The following is a 23,461-nucleotide window of genomic DNA, read 5'->3' as shown; positions in this document are numbered from 1 at the left end:
TTATTGAATATAAAACTACTCTACGAACATAAGTAAATACTACATCTGAAATTGCCTGGGGGCGATTTTATCTGCTTCTTTGAGCGAGAAGCCATAACTTATATAAGCACAATAGCAGGCTAATGAATACTTCGAGAGCACCTTATTTATTTGTGTCTACATTTGCCACAACACAAAGTACAGGTATGGGACATAGCATATGTGTCGGCTTAGTACATTTAAATGGGCGAACCTGAAGGCGACACTGAATGCTTATCACCAAGAACAACCTAAACCCCAGACATAATCTGCGCCATCTGTAGCGAACACTGCAGAATCAACCTGATTCTTATGAATCACAGCCAGCAGTTCATCAGGCACGCGCAAGATAAAGTTATTCCCATGACGAACAGAAAGAAGGCAGCGATACGACGTAAGCAAGCATGAATCCAGTTAAAACTAATAACAAAGTTTGGTTTCGTGATTTTATAGGATTTTACTTTCCAAACAGACTGAAACCATTAGGGCCACCGTAGTGGATGGCTCCGGGTAATTTCGACCACCTGGAGTTGTTTAACATGCAATGACACGGCACAGTACACTCCAGCATTTTGCCTCCATCGAAATACGACTCCCGTGGGCAGGATCGAAACGAGCCTTTCGGGTCAGCACTCGAGCACCATAACTAGTGAGCCACCGCAGCGGCTAAAAGTGCCATGAGCATAAAAAAGTATTCTTACGTGATATGGAAACTCTTTGTAATCAAACGTTGGGTGTTTGTGTGGCCGTCCTGGAAGGCATCGTCAGAAATAAAATGCTGTAAATTGAGCTGATATCTTCAGCATAGACTCGATAATGCGCACCTTGCATAAGGTCAGCTTTGTCTTCTACAAACTGGAGAAAGCTTCCGGATCATTTTGTCAATATGATCACTTGGAGTACGAATCACTAGAAAGAAGCACCATGAGGAATAGTTTCATTCACGATGAGATCTAATGCCTTCGAAGTAAGACATAGATTATGCGTTTTCATCACCTGCTATCCGATGTACCTCAACCTCTACGTGCTGCTGGCGTTGTGGCCTCCGGTATGCTTCATCCAGAAGCCATGCAGCGACGCGGTAGACCATGACGAACTGGCCGGGCGGGAAGTCCGGCGCCGGCGCGGAGTCGTCGCTCAACTCGCCTCGGAGAACAGCGTGCACTCGCCGCCGCAGCACTGAGTCCAATGAGTGGAAAGCAACAAGAGGTCGTCCATGCCAAAGGACCACGTACACGATATTCAGCTGCAAGGACGAGCCTTCCTGGTATTCCGCCAGCAGACAGGCATGGACGGCGAATGTATCGACAGCCCAAGCGAGTACCGTGTTATAGGGGCCGATTCGCAGAGCAGACGCCAAGCGCTCCAACCGTGCGACGCAGTCGCCGAGCGTCGGTGCTGCGCGGAGGCGGTACAACTTCCACGTCCATAAATGCAGCAGCGGCAGCAGCCAGCCATCAATATACGCTACGCAACGCAGGAACTCTTCATAGGGTTGGATTAAGAAGATATCTTCGCATATCGTCACTGGGATCCTTTGCACGGACGCCTCTTGAAGGAATATTGATGCTGCTCAGAACCCACCGTTGCACTGGTGTCAGGGTGTTGAGCGCCATATGTAGCCTCATTAACAAGTTGGCCGCCATTGTGAGTGACAGCTCGTCCTGCACCTTGCGAAATGTTTAGAGATGGCAGTCCTGTTCCAGCTTCAGCGAATCGCGGGTAGATTTCATCAATGCCGGAAAAGACGCTGTCCGGTCGATCGGATGATGACCGCTTGCCGTGCAGGCTGCTTGAAAGTGGTCCTGTGAGCGTTTTTTTTTTTACGGGCAGGTTTTTAATGTAAATTCATGAGTCAGCATCGGTGCTTTCGCCGGGTCTGTGATACTGCTTACTACTGCGCTCGCACGCTCATGACAACCCCTATTTCAACGCAGGAATGCGAGAAATAAAGCCTGCTTTATCAGACGATATCTTGACGTGTCATGCCGATTTCAGGCTCGAAACATGACTGCTTCGTAGACAATATTGCAATATTAGAAGGCAAAAATCCTATGCAAGGTATAATAGCAGGAACTAATTGAGTATTTAAGAAACTTCCTCGACCGCATGCTGCCGGGAACCGACACATGGCTTGGCCTATGGCACCTGCATATTTCTGTACATGTGTCCCAGTTACAGTTCATACGGCAGTGTTAAGTTCGGATTTGAATTCTGTTCTCGGCAAAAAGAGAAAAACAGCACTGTTATTTACCTTCAGAGCACGTACGTCCCCTTCTTGTGTTTTTCGCACCTTATGAACCAGAGCTGTGCCTAGATGCTTATCAGATGCATCTAAAAGAAACGCTGGTGAAGATGCAAAATTAAAGGTTTTTATATTTTTTTAGCTCTATGGTACGTTGAGCGTCAAAGCACTTGTTCATTGCCGATACGTTAGCTGATGAACACTGAATATTCTTTCTCCAACTTTTTTAAACATCTTGGTGTCGATAACGGTGCCGAAAGTACTTCGGATCCTTTAATCAGTGATTGCAATGGCAAAGCGATGTGGTCTAGCGGCATGGATCTCCACATAAAGCCATCAACGTAATCGCAGCTCTCGTGTGGAAGCCCATGTGTGTCGTTTAGTGTTATAGGTATTGCGAAGGGTAAGGCCGTTACCTACACGTGATGGGCGGCACTGGCGTGAGCTGTGACTTTCGATGACCAGACAAAAGGCGGTAGCGCGCACCTTGCGTATCCAACGCTTGCTTGTATTTTGAGCGTAATTCGGGATATCCCGTCAATATTTGCTGCGGCTGGTTGAGCCACAAGGCTGAAGAGACATCGCGGCAAAGGCGTCCACAACTTTATCACTGTGGCGAAAGCGATGGGCAGCGCCCGGGGAGCGGGATCATTTCGGGAGCGGGATTGGCTGTGCGTCTAGTATTTCCTGTCTGCATCTAAGTGCGATAGTTCGTGTCTCTTAATCCACAAGGTTGATCGTTAGTCGCTCAGCAAACAGTAGCAGAGTCATCGGCTGCCAATGGTTCCCGTTTTTTCGAGCTCTTATTATGAGAAGTTTAGACGCACTATTCCATGTGCGTGTGATCGTAAACTGAACGGAGGGGACGATTTCAAGATGCCAATAACCCGGACTATATTCCAGGCGCTCTTCGTGCTAAAAAAAACAGACACACAAAACTGATGCTGCCAGTCGCCTTTGGCGGTCACAGCGAGCCACTAAGCGCGACGTTTGAAGCAGCACTGTTGTGCGTACGCACGACGCACGTACGACGCATATTTTGTGTTATTTTGAATTTCGTTAGCTTGAATAAGTGTCTTATCAACAGGGATCTTAGAAAACATTCTGCATCTCGGCAAAGTGACGCAGTGTTATTTCTGAGACTCCTTGAATTTTTCATTTATGGTGGATCAGGACCTGGCGAAAAGAGGAAATATCACAATAAAAACCACTTTTATGCAGCAGAATGAGGAGCGCTCATGTGTGTAAATTTTAAAATTAGCAGAATCAAAATTACTTTGCTGGGCAGAGAAAAGGAAAATTTCATTGGAAGCTTGAGCAAACCGTCTCTATGTGTGTGGTTGCAGCTCTGCCAAAGCCAAGAGAGCTGTTAGGATTCTTGAGGATAATTCCTTTAAAGAGAGACCTGAACTCCTATTTATTTATTTATTTACAATACCCCTAAGGGCCCTCGCGCGAGGGTATTCCATAGGGGGGGCAATACAAGCATAAAAATATGGCACAGGCATTTGAACAAAATACCCGTAATAATGAATTAAAACTAGTAATGCACACAAATAACACAACAAACAACGCAGAATAAAATAGTAAAAGCACATAATACAACAAAAATACCAAATCTGTTAGTACATGGTTTGCTTTAACGATTGCTGAAATGATTGTATGTTAACCTCAGTAGCTATGTGTGATGGCAAGTTATTCCAATCTATTATAGTGCGAGGAATGAATGATTTCGCGTAGAGCGATGAACGGCATGTGATGCGTTTTATTTTGTTATCGTGGTCGCGGCGAGGAAAGACTGCAGGGTGTGGCAAAAAGAAGTCGTCGTGGAGGGTGGGATTGTGGTAAAGTTTGTGAAGTAAGGTTAGGAGAGCAAAATGGCGTCAACATGATAGCGGTTCCAACTCGGCACGTTGTTTTAATGCTGTGACACTGGTGAAGCGTGAATAATCTGAAAAGATGAAGCGAACAGCACGGTTTTGCAGGGATTCAAGGTTGTTAATGATGTAAGCTTGTTGAGGGTCCCATATGACAGAAGCATACTCAACTTTCGGGCGGATTAGCGTGATGTAAGCAAGTTTTTTTTAAGTGTGAAGGCGCGTGTTTGAGATTACGCTTAAGAAGGCCGAGTGCGCGATTTGCTGATGCTAAGATTGTGTTAATATGGAAATGCCAAGTTAGGTCAGACTGAAAGTGAACTCCTAGGTACTTGTAAGTTGTTGTAAGTTCAACTCTATCGTTATTGAGGAAGTAGGCTGTAGCAATTCGAGTGGAACGGTTAGTAAAGGACATTAACTTTGTTTTAGATGCATTTAGAGACATTAGCCAGGAGGAACACCAAGTCATTACAGCGTCAAGATCAGTTTGAAGTGAACGGCGGTCGGTTTCATTAGTAATATTACGATATATTACACAATCATCCGCGAATAACTTAATTTGAGATGATACACACTTGGGTAGATCGTTAATAAAAATTAAAAAAAGCGGAGGGCCAAGTACACTTCCCTGGGGGACTCCAGATGTTACGGGGACAGAAGACGAGTTAAAGCCGTTGACAGAGGTGAATTGTTTTCTGTTATCGAGGAATTGTTTTATGCATGAAATAACGTTGGGATGGAGATTTAAGTTTGTCAATTTGGTTAGGAGCCTGTGATGGGGAACGCGATCAAAAGCTTTAGAATAGTCTAAAAATACTGCGTCAACCTGTAAGCCAGCGTCTACTGCGGAAAATGTGTCGTTAGTAAATCCAGCGAGTTGTGTGTCACATGAATAACCCCTGCGAAAACCGTGCTGGTATTTGAAAATGATATCGTGCTCCTCTAGATAATTAATTACTTGAGTATGAATTATTTGTTCCAGGAGTTTACAGATGTTGCTGGTTAATGAGATAGGGCGATAGTTAAGTGGAATGGTGTGGTCTCCGGATTTGAAAATGGGTATTACTTTCGCTGTACGCCAGTCGTCAGGAATTGTACCAGATGATAATGATTGTGAAAAAAGTGATGTCAATACTTGATAGAGGTTTAGAGAGGCATTCTTTAGTATTTTGTTATTAAATCCAAGGTGGTCAGAGCTAGTAGTAACTTTGAGGTTATTTAAAAGGGCAAGAATGCCTGATTCACTAATGATAATTTCTGGCATGGAAGTGACGGAAGATGGCTGTAACGTGGGTGAGGAAGTGGTGTCTTCATGGGTGAACACTGAGACGAATGCGTCGTTAAGAAGCTGTGCACACTCAGTTTCAGTTACTGGATCACCGTCAGGATTAGTTAGTACGATTTCGGGGTGGGAACTCGGATTGATGACGCGCCAGAATCTATGAGAGTTATTGGTTAACATGGTGGACAGGTCGTGACTGAAGAAATGATTACGAGTTGTTTTAAGCAGTGACTGACATTCGTGATCGCAATGCCTGTACTTTGTCCATGATGATGGAAGACCTGTTTTGACTGCTTGGCGGTACAAGCGTTTTTTCTTATTATTAAGACGACGAAGGCGATTTGTGAACCATGGTGCATTTTTATGATATCTGATGGTGATGACTGGCACAAACTTGTCAACAAGATTAGTCAATGTGTCTTTAAGTGATTTCCAATTTGTTTCGACTGAGCGAGATGAAGAGTGAGCTACGAAGTCCTCCGAAAATGATTGGAGTGCAGAGTTAATCCCATCGAAATTAGCGCGGTTGTAGCAATGAATTCGCTTAGTGGATGTTTTCTTTCTACCGAATGGACGAGTGATGTACCCGGTGATGATGTCATGATCGGATAGGCCTTGTAAATGCAAGATATCGAAACAAACCTCAGGGTTATTTGTTAGGACGAGATCAAGAATATTTGCCGTTGTGGAGGATTACAAGAAAGGTCTATGTAATCAAACAGAATAAAACATTTCAGTTCGTTGCGCACTCGACAAAGCTCCAAAGAACAGACAGAGCGCACTTCCACACCTTATTCCAAGTAACTATATCACTGTAGTGCTTAGTAATATTCTGTGTGCAATGCATTGAAGTGGCTCGGCGTAAAAAAGAAGACCATGACAAGTTTCTTCATGTGAAGACCCTGCTGCGAGTCATGCATGCATTGGTGCTATTTCTTTCACTCAGCTACCGGGAATTCCGTATCGGCACCAAAGTTGAGACTCTAGACGATTAGTTCCCGTATATCCCTTGAACTTTGTACCTACCTCCTAATAAGTGAGCATAGCCGCCGTCCGTATCCGTTGCTTCTAACTAGGAGAGGAGATGGAAGCCGATGCGCCGCTGTGTGACGTAATTTCGTCCGGCGAACATGCTGAAATAGTCCTGTACATCTCTCTGGGCATCAGCAAAAGTGCTTCTGAACAGAAGATAGGCGCACGCTTTGAAGCATTCGCGTACGCGAGTTGAGTTCGAAGCTAGCCTCGCGTGGCGCAGTGTAGGCATGCTGTGTTGTAGCCTACACCCTGCTTGGGTCGCGACAGCCCCTTACAAAAATTTTTAGTAACATTCTTTAGAAAGTCTTTCGACAATTGTTAATAGAACCTATCAACATTGAATAGAAAGTCTTTTAAACGCCTTTGTACATTGTAGTAACAACCTATCAACCGTCTTCCGACAATTGGCCACCGATATCCAAAAGACTCAAGTACATAGAAAGTCTTTATACTTCCTATCATCCCCTTATCGAGTTTGTATACACTTCCTACTGACCCCTTACCGACAATGTCTACCAACACCCTATTAACGGTCTTCCGACAATTGGCCACCGTTATCCAAAAGACTCAAGTACATAGAAAGTCTTTATACTTCCTATCATCCCCTTATCGAGTTTGTATACACTTCCTACTGACCCCTTACCGACAATGTCTACCAACACCCTATTGACGGTCTTCCGACAATTGGCCACCGTTATCCAAAAGACTCAAGTACATAGAAAGTCTTTACACTTCTTATCAACCACATACCGACAATGTCTACCAACGCCCTATCAACGGTCTTCCGACAATTGGCCACCGTTATTCAAAAGACTCAAGTACGAAGAAAGTATAATTCCTACATCAACTTTTGGAAAAGTGTATGTTAACTACACAGTACAACACTTTTACCAACATAGTTTTATCACTTCAAAATCATTTTGTGAACACTATCCTGGAGTGCTTAAAGAATAATAGAAGCAAAATGCAAATTATTACATTTATTGTGCACAAGTGTACATACGCGCTACAACACATGCATGATGCATCAAAATATTTTATGGAGAACAATAGAGGAACAGAATATTGCCTTCGGCACGCTTCCCCTCAGTTCCCTCTGAGTAACAATGACTGACACACAGCAATTGAAAAACATAACAGGTTTTAATTCACGATGTTTCGGCTGGAGGACCAGCCTTTTTCGAGTATAGTATAGCATTCGAAACAAAAGCTGTGCGCTTCAAATGCTGTAGTACACTTGAAAACGACTGGCCCTCCAACCAAAACATCGTCAATTAAATCCCGTTAGGTTTTTCTTACATATATACGAGGTGTTTCAGGGAAGACTAAGTAATTTTCAAAAAACAGGTATTTTGAGATGAATGTATGGCTTTTTCAGCATAGTATTACCAGTGTTGGCAGGCACCAGAAAACTTGTGAAGAGTCTTACGTAATAAGCTGGTTAGCTAATTTTTATTAATGAACCTTTTCACTATCAGAAACCTTGTTAAAACATTAAGTTGGGCTAGTTGGTAACGGCTTGAAGGAATCATACTCTTAGCGGTAAGAACACACACAACACCAAGACACACACGCACAGGACACCCGCTAGACTTCAACTATCTTTACTGGACACTTATACGACATAAATATGTATCACTGAGCACACGCAGGTGCCTCGTCATCGGCATCAGGTCTAACTACGCCCTCCCCTCTCCTCCAAGGCATACGGTTGCGCCGATAAACAATCCCTTTTTCTGCCAATGCCAGGGAGGGAGTGCTTACACACATGTCACCCGCCTCTTGAATACGAAAGGCCTGGGAGCCGAGAAAAAAGAAAGAAAAATTATCGAAGTCTTTCGTATTCAAGAGGCGGGTGACATGTGTAAGCACTCCCTCCCTGGTGTTGGCAGAAAAAGAGATTGTTTATCGGCGCAACCGTATGCCTTGCAGGAGAGGGCAGGGCGTAGTTAGACCTGTTGCGGATGACGAGGCACCTGCGTGTGCTCAGTGATACATATTTATGTTGTACAAGTGTCCAGTAAAGATAGTTGAAGTCTAGCGGGTGTCCTGTGTGTGTGTGTGTCTTGGTGTTGTGTGTGTTTCTTACTGCTAAGAATATGATTCCTTCACTATCAGAGTTAGGCGTCTAGTTGCCATTAGAGATTTGTAGCAGTTACATGCACTGAAGGGGTTTCTTTCCCTGTGTGCTTTCAAAAGCGCATGTATTTTCGCACGATGCAGCCAAATTTTGTCGAGCCACAGCGGCGAAAGTAATCATGTTTTGTACATTCCAGAAACTGATATGGCTACTACGAACAACTGGCTAAAAGTCTCTAACTGCAACGAGTTGCAAACCTGTGTTAGTTAAAAAGTTAATTATCAGAAATTAGTCAACCAGCTTACTAAATACACCTCACCGGCTTTCTGGTGTCTGCTAACACTGGTAATATTATGCAGCAAAAGCCATATTTTTGAAAACTACTTATTCTTCCCTGAAACACCTGGTGCATATAAATACTGCTCACTTTCCTGTACAACACAGAAACGAAATAATTTCTTCTGTAACATGAAAGTTCCATGAGCCACATAACAAACCCGTGGAAAAAAACTGCATGCATACACACACATCTCTCCAAAACAGCTAAAAAATCACACACAGTGAAACAATGCTTACACTGTCTTAAGACCAACATTAAAGGCTGCAAACACTAGCGAATTAAAAGTCAAACAAATGCCAAACATATGCTAAATGTCCCCATGGATGTAGATATTAAGCTATGAGCTGATTTTAATAAAAATGCATCAGCACAGAAATGCTTAAGAGACTTTGTTGGTGCACTATCCTGACACTTGTCCTCAATATCAGGCAGCCTGCTTGTTGTTCATCATCATCATCAGCCTGACTATGCCCACTGCAGGGCAAAGGCCTCTCCCATGCCTCTCCAATTAACCCTGTCGTTACTTGTCTGCATCACCAGTGGAAGAGGTAGCGTCCTAGTGATGAGACGTGTGCACGAACAGGTAGCCTTCTCCATGGCAGAATGCAGCAGCAAGAGAACTGCACAAGAAAACATTCAAAGTATACAGTTATAGTAACTTCTAATAGAATCAAACACGGAGCAGCAACAATCAGTTAAATGTGCACTAAAATGCAGCACTCCGAGTGAGTTTGGTAAGGCTGCTGAGTAATAGCATAAGCAGCAGTCACAAGACTAGAACTAAATGTAATGCGTCCTTGAACAAGAAAAAGCTGTAACATGCTGTTGTGTTCAATTCTGCCCCCACATTCGAAGACAATGATATTCACAGGAACTGACATTAACGTGTTACACCTAATTAGGCAGGCTCGAGACAAGGCGGTAGGTGACTATAGGTTCTAGGAACAGTAGGGGAGAGTTATTAGTAGAGTTCGCAGATAGAAATAGTTTACGGATTATGAATACCTTCTTCCGCAAACGAGCAAACAGGAAGTGGACGTGGAAGAGCCCCAATGGTGAGACTAAACATGAAATAGACTTCATACTGTGTGCACAACCTGGCATCGTAGAGGATGTGGATGTCCTCGGTAAGGTCCGTTGTAGCGACCACAGAATGGTAACGTCTCGTGTTAGCTTAGATTTGAAGAGGGAACGGAGGAAACTGGTGAAGCGAAAGGCTATTAACGAGTTAGCATTAAGAGGGAAGGTAGAGGAATTCAGACTGTCGCTGCAAAACAGATTTTCCGCTTTAACTGAAGAAGACGACCGCAGTGTTGAAACAATGAATGATAATCTTACAGCTATCGTTACAGAGTGCGCCGCAGAAGTAGGTGGTAGGATGGTTCGACAGGATACCAGCAAACTATCTCAGGAGACTAAAGATCTGATTAAGAAACTCCAAAGCATGAGGACTTCTAACTCCACAGACAGGATAGAACTAGCAGATCTATCGAAGTTAATAAATAAGCGCAAGGTAGCCGACATAAGAAAGTTTAACATGGAGAAAATCGAGCATGCTCTAAGGAACGGAGGTAGCCTAAAATCAGTGAGGAGAAAACTGGGCATAGGTAAAAACCAGATGTATGCGCTAAAAGACAAACAGGGCAATGTCATCAGCAATATGGATAAGATAGTTGAATTAGCCGAAGAATTCTACACAAATCTATACAGTAGCGAATGTAATCATCAAGTTACTGAGGGAGGCAGTCAAGCACAGCAATGGGACATCCTGCCAGTAACGAAGGAGGAAGTAAAGAAAGCCTTAGGAGCAATGCAAAGAGGGAAAGCAGCTGGTGAGCATCAGGTAACAGCAGATTTGTTGAAGTATGGAGGAGAGATTGTGCTACAAAAACTAGCCACCCTGTGTACGCAGTGCCTTGTGACCTCGAGAGTACCAGAAGCTTGGAAGAACGCTAACATTATCTTAATTCATAAGAAAGGAGACGTCAAGGACTTGAAGAATTACAGACCAATCAGCTTATTGTCCGTTGCCTACAAGGTATTTACTAAGGTAATCGCTAATAGAGTCAGGAAAACCTTGGACTTTAGTCAACCAAATGATCAGGCAGGCTTTCGTAAAGGATACTCGACAATTGACCACATTCACACTACCAATCAGGTGATAGAAAAATGCGCGGAATATAACCAACCCCTATATATAGCCTTCATTGATTACGAGAAAGCATTTGATTCAGTGGAAACCTCAGCTGTCATGCAGGCATTGCGGAATCAGGGTGTGGAAGAGTGTTATGTGAAAATATTGGAAGATATTTATAACGATTGCACAGCTACTATAGTTCTCCGTAAAGTCAGCAATAAAATTCCAATACGGAAAGGTGTCAGGCAGGGAGACATGATCTCGCCAATGCTCTTCAATGCCTGCTTACAGGAGGTATTCCGGGGACTGGAATGGGAACAGTTAGGGATAAGAGTTAATGGAGAATACCAGAGTAATTTGCGATTCGCTGATGACATTGCCTTGCTAAGCCACTCAGGACAAGCACTGCAAAGCATGATCAACCAGTTAGACAGGCAGAGCAGAACGGTGGGGCTAAGAATTAACATGCAGAAAACCAAAGTAATGTTCAACAGCCTAGCAAGGGAACAGCAGTTCGCAATTGGTAGCGAGGTGCTGGAAGTAGTAAGAGAATATGTCTACTTAGGGCAGGTAGTGACCGCAGATCCGGATCATGAGAGGGAAATAACTAGAAGAATAAGAATGGCGTGGAGCGCATATAGCAGATTCTCTCAGATCATGATTGGTAGCTTACCAATATCCCTGAAGAGAAAAGTATACAACAGCTGTATCCTACCGGTACTCACCTATGGGGCAGAAACGTGAAGGCTAACAAAGAGGGTTCAGCTTAAGTTAAGAACAACGCAGCGAGCTATGGAAAGGAAAATGATAGGTGTAACGTTAAGAGATCGGAAGAGGGCGGAGTGGGTGAGGGAACAAACGCGGGTTAATGACATCTTAGTTGAAATCAAGAAGAAGAAATGGGCTTGGGCTTGGGCAGGGCATGTAATGCGAAGGCAAGATAACCGCTGGTCCTTAAGGGTAATGGAGTGGATTCCAAGAGAAAGCAAACGCAGCAGGGGACGGCAGAAAGTTAGGTGGTCGGATGAGATTAAGAAGTTTGCGGGGATACAGTGGCGGCAAGTGACAAAGGACAGGGTTAATTGGAGAGACATGGGAGAGGCCTTTGCCCTGCAGTGGGTGTAGTCAGGCTGATGATGATGATGACCAAATTAGCTACCACGAAGAGATATTTAGCCATTCCAGTCATATGAAGATAACATGCAGGCCATAAAATATAAAAATTATTTTGTGTTTCTGATTTGTCTGCACGAAAATTCAGGCAGCTTTTGTTTTCAAAAGTGATGGCACAAAGACATTGCAATATAATGCACATGTTGCTGTGGATAATATATCATTTGGAGCTATACCAGGTGTTAGGGGAAAATGTATGAACAAAGAGTACAAAGGTGAGCAAGTTCGTCAGGGCAAGAGTGGCACACTCTGAAGCAAATGAATCAAAATATTAAGGCACACACTGCGTCAGATACAATACTTGTAAGTAAAGCTGCATAGAACTACAAGCAATAAAAGCCTCAGAAACGTGCCCCTAAGGGAGCAGCTGGACTGGTAGTTTTTTATTTGTCCCGCAGCACATCCCTCTAGTGCTGAGGCCTGCTCATATCTGTTTAAGTTAAGAATACAAGGGAAACAAGCAAACAAGTGTTCCAAAGAAGATAAAAATGTGCACTTAGGTTGTTCTTTAGGAAATTACCTGTCACTAATTGCAGCAATAAATACCTCGAGAAAGAAAATAAGTTATTTACACAGCTTATTACAAACCTTGATGGCACGGGAGAAAGGCAACATCAAATGCATCGGTTCAAGTAAAGCCAGGGGTCTTGTTAAGGTCACAGCAATATTTGTTGACTTAGGCTCAGCTAGTGTAATGCAATCAGTAACTGAACGTCGGCATGAATAAAAAAAAACAATGCACCAATACTCAATTCCAAATGCATTTCAACTGTACAGTGCAGTCAGTTGTGACAAAGGGAGTGTGAAAGAAAACCTCAGCAATGCTCATGACATCGAATAAGCACCTTTCTTCTGTACAGCTAAAATATAAGCTTTGCAGGGTTTCATGTAATGCAAGGATAACCTGGTAAGGTATCAATTATTGATGCTAGCAACAAATATGCTTCTAAAGCAGAGTGCTCCACTTCAACGCCAATATTCAATTATGCATTGCCCGTTAGGCCATGCCTATCACATCACTGGTTCACTTCAAACATGCCATACCTTGTAAGAGTAGGTACTGCTGAAGTAAACCTATAAAATTTATTTGCTGCTTTTAGACTGCTGTATAAAGGTCATGAAGCAGATAATTGTTTTAATTTGGTCTATACAGTGGTCAAGATTTCCAAGCACGAGAGGCATGAGGGAAAAAACTATAGAAAGCATTTCACACTATAACACAATGCACTTGACTAGGGGAGTGCTTTCATGACGCCCGCAATATCTTTTCCCTTTGTCTTGGTCCTCTTTTAAAAGAAAAAAAAAACGAAAGAGAGAGGGAGCCTGGACCAGAAGATTTTTGGCAGGCTAAAAAAGACAAGGAAAATATACCCACTTGTCTACCTATCCTTTTACAAGTGGCACATGCTTGATATCCAGTGTCAATGGCTGATAGGCTGAACCAGCAGGTCTTGATGTCATTTGCCTCTGGTTGAGGTAGCATTGGCTCGATGACAGATGAAAGCTGGTGCAAAAGTAGCGTGATGATACCGGTGGAGCAGCTGTACAGGGCTTGACTGCGGGTGCATTTGAAGAAAGGCTGCATTAGAGCCATGCTTTCATAAACATCACAGAAGCCACATCCCATTAAAACCTCTAGCTGTTCAGTCCAATGTGTTCATGAGTGGAGGCTAATTATTAATTACCTATGCCTCCAATAGTTAGCAAAAAAAATGGTTTACAAAGCTTGTCATACGTTTCTTAAAGCTATTATTCGCGAATCACGTTATACTTTTATCGCTTCAGACTGAAAATGGGGGAATGCCATAAATGTAGTGAACGTAAAAAAATAAAATGACAACAAACCTTCCATTGTGCGATTACCTCAGATGCACTGCAATGGAATGGTTCTGCTATTTTTAATCGTCGTTTCGTTGACCAGAACTATCAAGAAACACAGCACTTGATGTGACTGCGACGTAGAACGGGCAATGCTCCTTGTCCAGTAAACACTCAGGCAGCAGAATCAAAAGACGCACGCCGCTACAAGCACTTTTCGTTCTTATGGTCTCCTTTTCACGCGCTGCTCCTGTTCAGTCGGAATAACGAATCAAGCAGCACCCCATAGTTCTCGGCGTGCAACCAAATTCTATCACATAACTCCTGCGCCGAGGAGCTGACGCAAACAGCGTAAGGCGGCGGGTTAAAAGTTGCATAGTTGGCAAGCGAGCGTGTCAGAACACCTTCTCTCTGCAAACGATCGCGTGGTGCCCGCATTTTGCACCTCACTGCGAACAAGACGTGAAGACCAACCCAAATGCATTCGCAGCCCTCAATCATACCCCCGACCATGGAGGAAGGAAAGAAAGGAGAGGCCCTGACGTCACATTTTGTGAAGCTGCCCAGCAACCGGAAGTTGGCTCGGCTTTCCTCACTATCTTCCTTCTCCACCGAGCTACGGGGCGGGTTTCGCGCCCGGCTCGCAAGCACTTCGTAAAAGAAAGGTATCAAAAAAAACCGCGCCGCTTGCCGCTACACTCCTACACCTCCCTCCCCGCAAACACGCACCTAGACACAGACCGGCGCACAGGTGCGGTGAACCTTTGGCGAAGAAAGACGACATTGCGCGCCGCTTACAGCTCAGCTCACCATCCTCCTCGGGCTACCGTACACCCGCCGTGTGGCCTTCGAAACGCAGCTCAGCATCGCCGAGAGCGGCTTCATGTTTCTGTGCTGTTTGGTGAGGTGCGAAAGTTCGCTGATCAAAACAATCAACACTTCTTCGCGTGTCGAAGCGCGGTTCCGGAGTGCCACCTTTTCGCGAGATTCATTTCAATGCATCGATCGCTCCGCGTAACGACACCAAGTTTGACGAACAAAATATCAAATGAGCGGTTATTTAAAGCAATCCTAGATGCGTGCGTAACGTCACGACGCCAGGCATGTAGACTTTAACACGCAAGGCCGAACACACCGTGCCGAAAGCCCGTCCACCGCCACCGAGAAACACTCGGGCCCCTAGCAACAACGACGCTAACGACGCCGTACGCCGTTGCTAGTGGCCCGAGTTTTCTTAGCACCAACGACAACGTTGCTAGTGGCCCGACTTTTTAAGCCTAAATTTTGACGTCACTTCCGCCACATTCTTGTCAATGCATTGGGAATACGAAGGGCCTCTCCTTAGTTTTCCTTCCTCCATGCCCCCGACACATCGCAGAAGTCATTTTCCAGTTCTGTACTTACATTTGTCAACGTTCACGGCAAGCCGTTTCTTCTATCGGGCATCGGGCGCCGGCCGCTCTCGGCGTGGTTGCGTGCAGTACGTCAGAGCAGTTTTTGAGCACTGCGTGCGCGTAAGAACGTCTTCCGCAGCACTGGAGCCATCTGTCACCTTCCGAGGTCAGTCACACTACCACAACACTAACGAGGCCGCACATTTAACACAAACAAACTGAAGAAACGCACCCACATCACAACCGTCGCACCCCGCCAACAAAGAGTCGTTTCAGCGTCCTAAAAAAGATAGTGTAGCGCGCGGCCAACATGAGACTCGCAATCCGCCGCCAGCGAACGGAAAGGTAGCGCTAATGTCGCCTAACTTTACACGCGTTAAAAAAAGAATTGATAAAGCCCTTTTTGCCACAAACTTGTTGCATTAAACGACAAAATATTTTGTTTCATTTACAAAGTCAGCAAATTGGAATGATTGCGGTGAAAAAATGCGACTACTCACAAGCATCTGTTTCTGGCGGCGCTGCGAACGAAAGCTTCGAAAACCGGGAAGCATGCCGGGCAGCTACAGGCGACACATCTGGGGCCAGGAAAGCCGCAGCCGCTGCACGGCTGCACCCTCTGCCTAGTTCTAAGGCTATAACTCAGCTCCCGGTAACTGCGTCGCAGAATAAGGAATGATGATGATGTTGCCAAACGCTACTGGTTTCGGTTTTTATTTTCGCATATTGTGTGGCTTAGCGTACTCTACACAGCTTGGCTCATGCGATTTAGTGTACGTGTGTGTACCTAGGGAACACGAGCGTTCGCACGCCGCTCTAGCGTGACGCGCGAAACTTTCAAGGCTGCGCTGCAGCATCGCCTCTGTTTTGTGTGTGTTTATATCACGTCATTGGACACCTTGCACGCTCTCTGCTCGAGCGAGCCCCGCCGACAGTCGCGGTACCGTAGTCTTTTTGTGTGCTTCCTTGATTGCTTTTTGCCTCTGCCTTATGCGGTCCTCGGCTCGGCCTCACGTCCGCTGATGGCAGTAAGAAAAGGCGAAGACTGAACACATGCTTTCGCGCGTCTACTCCGTATGACTACGTTAAAACCCAACACTTTATTCCAGGATTCCTTAGTCATTGCATTACGGGAAGATAGAAAATACAGCTCTCACCACGTTTTCCCTCGCCACAGCTTCGTACCGTGTTTGCGTTGAAGGAGATGCAAGTGAAGATGCGGAAGAGGCACTGCGCCTGTGTTTTAGCGGTGCTCAAAGTGGGGGCTGCTCTCACCCTAGCTTTTTCCATACTGGAAGCTCCGCTGTGGCTCAGTACTACCGAAAAATGTAACAAGTCAAGAATGAGGGCTTATAGTGCTCCAATTGCCGTGCACCTTCCTCATGCAAAGCCCTTGTTACCGCAGTTGAGTACAGCGGGCCGCTGTTACCTGTTTTGTTTCTCTATACTTCTCTTTATAGTATCGCCCGCCGAACATGAATAAAAATTAATATTGCCTTGCCTGAAATATCGCATGTACAGTCGCTGAGGAACGAAGCAACTTGAGTTCTCGAAGCTGTAAGCCTGCACACGTTACACAGAATTTACTCAGAGCGCGAAGCGGTGCGGCCCTTTTCGCGCGGGGTTTTTCAGTCCCGTGCGATCAGCCATTGCTGGTCGCTTTGAGGAGGAGGGTAGTGCGAGAGTTTAAATTGGGCGCTCCCACGTGGAGTGGCATAGTGTACCGGGCACTTTTGCATGGCGGGCAGTGTGCAGGGAAAGTGTGCTTGCGGTGCAGGTTCAGGAAGCTGGTGATATAATTTGGGCGCCATTTGGGCTAGCGAGAACGTGTCATTCAATGAGTGTGGAAACACATAGGTGCAATGCTAAACTTGAATTTTTTTGTAGCTCGCAACAATAATCCCTCTGAAACCTCAGAGCGAAACGCTCTTAATGCTAGTGTGTTTTAGCACCGTCGTACGGTACATCACTGTTCAACTGCACGTTAAAATATGACCTATCAAGAATTACAACAATATCAACACCAACGTGTTTCGAATTGGCAGAGTTGTTGTACAGCTCTGCTGAAATTCTTTGTTAGTTCTGAAATGTTAAATCTGTTTAATGACTGCCTGAGTACAGAATTTAAGGACGAATACGCAGCAGAAAGCATTGTTTTCGTGTAGAATGAGCCATCAGCGAAACTGATTCGCTGTAACGAAGTCATCATTGCGCTTATGTAACACAATATGTCACTAGCTCCTATTTTTTCTTAAAGTTCTTTTAATTTCCTTGAAGTGCAAGGCAATAATACTTGAGTATTCTATGAATTCATTCACTTTGTACCAAAATTATTTCGTTTGCTGGTAACTTTTTTCGTAGACTTTATACAATCAAAAATTGTCACTAAATGTCTTCAATTCAAGGCACGTTTCTGAATTTCGGGATAAATGTTCTGTTATGAACTTTGCCCTTTTCCCCGCACTCGAAAATGCGAAAGCAGTAAATCTAGTATTGAGAAAATTGAACTGAAGTTTCTAAAAATCCACAGCGTGCTCGGCTATGGGAATGTGATTGCAAATTTTTGTTTCGTCTTCAAGGTTAGTTAAGTTGCCGGTTTGAAGTTGTCGGCTACAGTACTTGATTATTTTTGGCTTTTATTTGTTTATTCGCATCACCAAAATGCTTTCTCGGTTCGTAGTATATTTCTATTGACAGCAGTATATAAGCAGTAAGAAAATTGTATGAACTTTCTATCAACAAATGTTGATAAAATATGCCCTAAGAAAATGTGTCTGCAAATGTTTGTTTCGTGTTCAAGGTTGCTTTAGTTGCATTGACATGTTAGGCTAGAGTATTTAATTAATTTAGGCATTTATTCTCATTATAAAACGTTCTGTCGGTGTCTATAGTATGTTTCTACTGACAGCAGTACATAGAAAGCAGTAAGGAAATTGTATGAACTTCCTATCAACGAATGTTAATAGAATATGCTTGGCTAAGGGAATGTGACTGTAATGTTTGTTTCGTGTTCAAGGTTGTTTTCATAGCTTTGAAGTGTTCGCCTACAGTACATGATTTGAGGCATCTATTCGCATGACCAAAAATGTTTTGTCACTTTCTAGAGTATTTCTGCTCACAGCAGTCCGTAAAGAACATAAAGTATTAAAATGGAATATATCTTCTGTTTTAAAACGTTTTCCCATATCCTGATTACATTCCAAACGCATTTGCTGCGAATAATGTTGGTCGCTTTTCGATATGGTGAAATTGTTGACTAGCTGCAACAGATTCCACCATGCAATCAGGTAAGATGTCGTCACGATTATGCGAACAAGATAGCGTTAATCACCTCGAACACCATGCAGTTTGTTCATTTACTTCTTTCAACGTGTCAAACTGCACCCAGCTTTTCTAGTAACTTTCTATTGACAGGAGTAAATACAAAGAAGTAACAGTCTACCAACATTGTATTGACAAAGGTACATAGAATGTAAAAATTATTTTCTAGTAACTTTCTATTGACAGGAGTACATACAAAGAAGTAACTTCTATCAACGTTGTATGAACAATTGTTGATAGAATGTAAAAGTTACTACAAGGTTACTAGAGTCAATAGAATGTTAATACAAATTCTAAAGAAAGTTGATATCCATTTTTGTAAGGGGCAGCGCCACATTGCTTCAGAATTATGACGATATTATATGGGTATGTTCGGTGATTTCCTTTTTTGTCTAGTCTAGCAGAGTTGGACGCGCTCTCGATGCCCACAAACCGTTCTGTCTAAATTGTGAGGCAATCGTGATAGTCTTAAAAAATCCTTTCATAAAGTGAATAAGCCGTGACGTTTCTGCCCCCCAAAGTTCTCAAGAAAAGTTGTTTATTCTGTTTAAGGAGCCTGTAGAGTTGTCTGCGCATAACGTTGCTCTGGTGGTAGGTTACAGATACGAGAAGAAAAACTGATCTTTGACATTAAAATCTAAGCTCCCAATGACTATGGATGCATCAGATACCCTCAAAATTGTTTTAACCTCGACTGAAGGATGGAGAATTCAGTAAATCTGTAGCCTCCAAAAGAAGTTACAAGTCGGACCTTATTGGCATCTCATTTAATTGTGAGGCAACTGCGCCGTATTGTATGATTCTCCCATCGACATCTCTACTGGAATGCTCCAAACTGCAATGGTAAAGAAAACTAGGTTTTTAACTTCGTCCTGCGCCCTCACCGTCTAGTTAAAACTGCCATAGAAAACAAATCGGACACGCTCTTGGCAATTAACAGCATATTGTAGTGCAATCTTCACAAATGCCAAGAAATACTAGCGATGAAAAACGTTTGTTTAAAACAACCCTCTTGACTCGGATTTCAGGGTGTGTTCCTATGCTTAATGTCCTTAAGGGCAGGCTGGAGCCGTAATAACTTTAGTTACTTCATACGAAGCTTCCTTTTTTGTGGATTCAACACCTTTTTCTGAGCTTTTAAGCCCGTCATGTAGCGTATTTAGCCGATTCTAACGCCAACTTTTTACACGAAAATCGATCCTCGAGGCACCACTCCTGCAAGAGTCGAATATAAAAGCGCGCTAAGAACTACGACATAGTTTAGATAGTTTAGATTTCTTGTCTTTGTCTCTTTTGCGCAGTGATTAGTGATGATGTTGTTGCGCATGCTCTGCTGGCCTTGCTCGGACCATGTATTTTCCAATAAACTTCAGTTGTTAGTCCAGTCGTTGTGGTGTGTACACTCTTCTTGTCCGTCGTCTTGTGTGACTGGTTTTTTCTCAGTTTACAATGTACCAACTGGCCCGCATTTCAACCCTTCTACGACATTGGCGTTAGCATCACAAGACGGCTTTTAGGCTTTTCAGCGTTTGCATAGTTACCATCTCATAAATAGACGCTCAGGCCTAACTAGTATACTTCTGTGTGCAGTCATGCTTTATTTTCGAACAACTATCGCTAATCGATGGACCGAGCCTCGAGACGTACTCGCCGTACAGCCTTTTGGCCCTGCTAAAAGAAGTAGACATCTAATTGTACAAGAAGTATTTCATGTATTTATTAAAATAAGCTGCCCAAAAAAGTTAACCACGCGTCGTATACGCGGCTCAATCGATCTGACGGTTGCTTTTCCTGACGAGCGCTCGGTGTCGTGAGAGAGAACTTCCTGTTAATGAGTGTAATGTCCCCTGAAATCGGTAGCGTATATCGCTCCGGAATCTGCAGTGACAGGACCGCTTGCAACTTGGTTTGCCGCAAATCAGGCCATTGCGACGTGTCGCTGGCGACTGCAGAAAGCGTTGAAGACGCCAGAACAGCAGCTTGGGCTTGTTGGTGATCCATCTCACAGTAACAACGCAAAAACATAGACAGGACACGTAGAATAAGAAGACACCACGAGCGCTGACTTCCAACAAGTTTATTTCGAGGTTGCCTGCTATACTGCCTACACTCAGCACGTCACACAGTTACGTGACTTCTGCCGCCCGTGTCATCACTTCCCCCCAGAGTCATCACGCGTACAACAGCTCCAGTTCTTTTGTTGTCAAAAGTACAGATGGCTTGCTGATATGGCTGATATGAGATGGCTTGCTCGGTGGCGGCGTAAGCAACAAGCGTGCTCGTCAATCGTCGAACTACGAATGTCCGCTGCTAGCGGCATCGTTCAATTTAAAGCCGACAGGGAAACTTCGAGATAACAGGTCGAGATTATCTAGAGTAATCTGGAAACACGTAGATGCAGCTGTTCATGGCTGTGAACAATCGAGATTAGACCGGTCGCTTCTCGCGTCACGAACAAAAATGATAACACCCCTTTCCTGCGGTCTTGCGCGAACGAACAGACACTACAATGATACGTGGCATTACCCCCCTCTCAAAGAAGCATCGTCTCGATGCTTTAAAATGAAAATGAACACGGAGAATGAAAACTTCGAGTCCTTTAGCGTTCATAATATGGCTTCAGGCGTACGACATGTACGACTTCCGGGCGTGTGCGGCGTCGCTGAGATGCTGTCGTTCCGTCGGGGATGACTTCATAGTCCAGGTCACCGATGCGGCGGAGAACCCTGTACGGGCCAAAGTAGCGTCGCAGCAACTTTTCGCTCAATCCACGGCGGCGAACTGGCGTCCATATCCAAAACCGATCACCTGGCTTGTAATGCGTGTCTCGTCGGCGCAGATTGTAGCGTCGGGCGTCGGTGTGCTGCTGGTCTTGAATGCGAAGCCGTGCATTTATTTCTGTTTTATTTCTTTATCTGGTCTGACTAGAAAGGCTAATTGGTTAAGTAAGTCCCACTAACTTAAAACATCACTATACGATCCCTTTAATTGGTTGCATGGTTAGTAGCCAAAGTGCAATTGGCCCCCTTTCAAATTCGCGCACAGTGACGTCACGACCGTTTCGACCAACTGAAAAGCGTGACATTTTCTGTCGACAACTTCTGCTTACAACGATGAGGCATTAAAGGCTTCCGCCTTAAAATTTTTTGTCGAACAAATTCTCCTGCGACACGGCGCCCCCGAAGTGCTCATCACAGACAGAGGGACGGAATTTACAGCGGAGCTGACGCAAGCCATTTTAAAGTACAGCCAGACAAGCCATCGGAGGACAACTGCCTATCATCCGCAAACCAACGGACTGACAGAGCGTCTGAACAAGACCATCGCAGACATGCTCTCCATGTACATCGACGCCGAACACAAGACGTGGGACTCTATTCTGCCCTACGTGATCTTCGCCTATAATACTGCCGCCCAGGAGACAACCAGGTTTACTCCATTCCAGTTGGTATACGGCAGGAAGCCCACGACAACACTCGACGCAATGCTCCCGCACGTTTCCGACGAAGACAACCTCGACGTCGCTGCCTACCTTCATCGCGCCGAGGAAGCCCGAAGACTTGCGCGGCTTCGCATTCAAGACCAGCAGCACACCGACGCCCGACGCTACAATCTGCGCCGACGAGACACGCATTACAAGCCAGGTGATCGGTTTTGGATATGGACGCCAGTTCGCCGCCGTGGATTGAGCGAAAAGTTGCTGCGACGCTACTTTGGCCCGTACAGGGTTCTCCGCCGCATCGGTGACCTGGACTATGAAGTCATCCCCGACGGAACGACAGCATCTCAGCGACGCCGCACACGCCCGGAAGTCGTACATGTCGTACGCCTGAAGCCATATTATGAACGCTAAAGGACTCGAAGTTTTCATTCTCCGTGTTCATTTTCATTTTAAAGCATCGAGACGATGCTTCTTTGAGAGGGGGGTAATGCCACGTATCATTGTAGTGTCTGTTCGTTCGCGCAAGACCGCAGGAAAGGGGTGTTATCATTTTTGTTCGTGATGCGAGAAGCGACCGGTCTAATCTCGATTGTTCACAGCCATGAACAGCTGCATCTACGTGTTTCCAGATTACTCTAGATAATCTCGACCTGTTATCTCGAAGTTTCCCTGTCGGCTTTAAATTGAACGATGCCGCTAGCAGCGGACATTCGTAGTTCGACGATTGACGAGCACGCTTGTTGCTTACGCCGCCACCGAGTGATCCAGTTCTTTTGCGGGCGCAAGTCAGTCCAAATAAAGAGCTTCGTTTTCAAGTCTTTCTGGTGTCTTCCTGACCACTGGACTGCCGTCACTACAACGTGACAATATACTGCCTACACTCAGAACGTGACAGAGATACGTGACTTCTGCCGCCCGTGTCATCACTTCCCCCTAGAGTCATCGCGCGTACAACAGCTCCAGTTCTATTGTTATCAAAAGTGCAGATGTCTTGCTGATGCACTCGTCTCCAAGCTTCATTATTTCGGCTGCCTCAATTATCTCGCGAACGAGCTGATCGGTGTGCTTTTCTATCACATTGCACTGTGCATACTCAGCCGAGCAGGTTTTTGATGGGCAATCTCTTAAATGAATTCCAATATGCCTGCGTGCTTGTTCGACGTTAATTTTATGTTCTTTCAGCCTTTGGTTGGGGCATCTGCCTGTCTGGCCTGTGTACTTCTTCCCACATTGCGTGTCTCGTCGGCGCAGATTGTAGCGTCGGGCGTCGGTGTGCTGCTGGTCTTGAATGCGAAGCCG

General features: G+C 44.7%; 1 long non-coding RNA gene across 1 annotated transcript; it reads right to left on the bottom strand.

Moving 5' to 3' along the window:
• Nucleotides 1-8,520: 8,520 nt before the first annotated feature.
• LOC149326458 (uncharacterized) lies at nucleotides 8,521-15,678 on the bottom strand. The gene is made up of 3 exons (XR_016286579.1): nucleotides 15,410-15,678; nucleotides 13,563-13,743; nucleotides 8,521-9,497 (listed from the first exon to the last, which is right to left on the bottom strand). It is a non-coding gene; the product is annotated as an uncharacterized LOC149326458 (long non-coding RNA).
• Nucleotides 15,679-23,461: the final 7,783 nt, after the last annotated feature.

This window comes from Amblyomma mixtum, chromosome 10 (genome assembly GCF_055824585.1).
Source record: "Amblyomma mixtum isolate Tamu chromosome 10, ASM5582458v1, whole genome shotgun sequence".
Taxonomy (NCBI): Eukaryota; Metazoa; Arthropoda; class Arachnida; order Ixodida; family Ixodidae; genus Amblyomma; species Amblyomma mixtum.
This window is presented reverse-complemented; position numbering and strand designations above follow the sequence as displayed.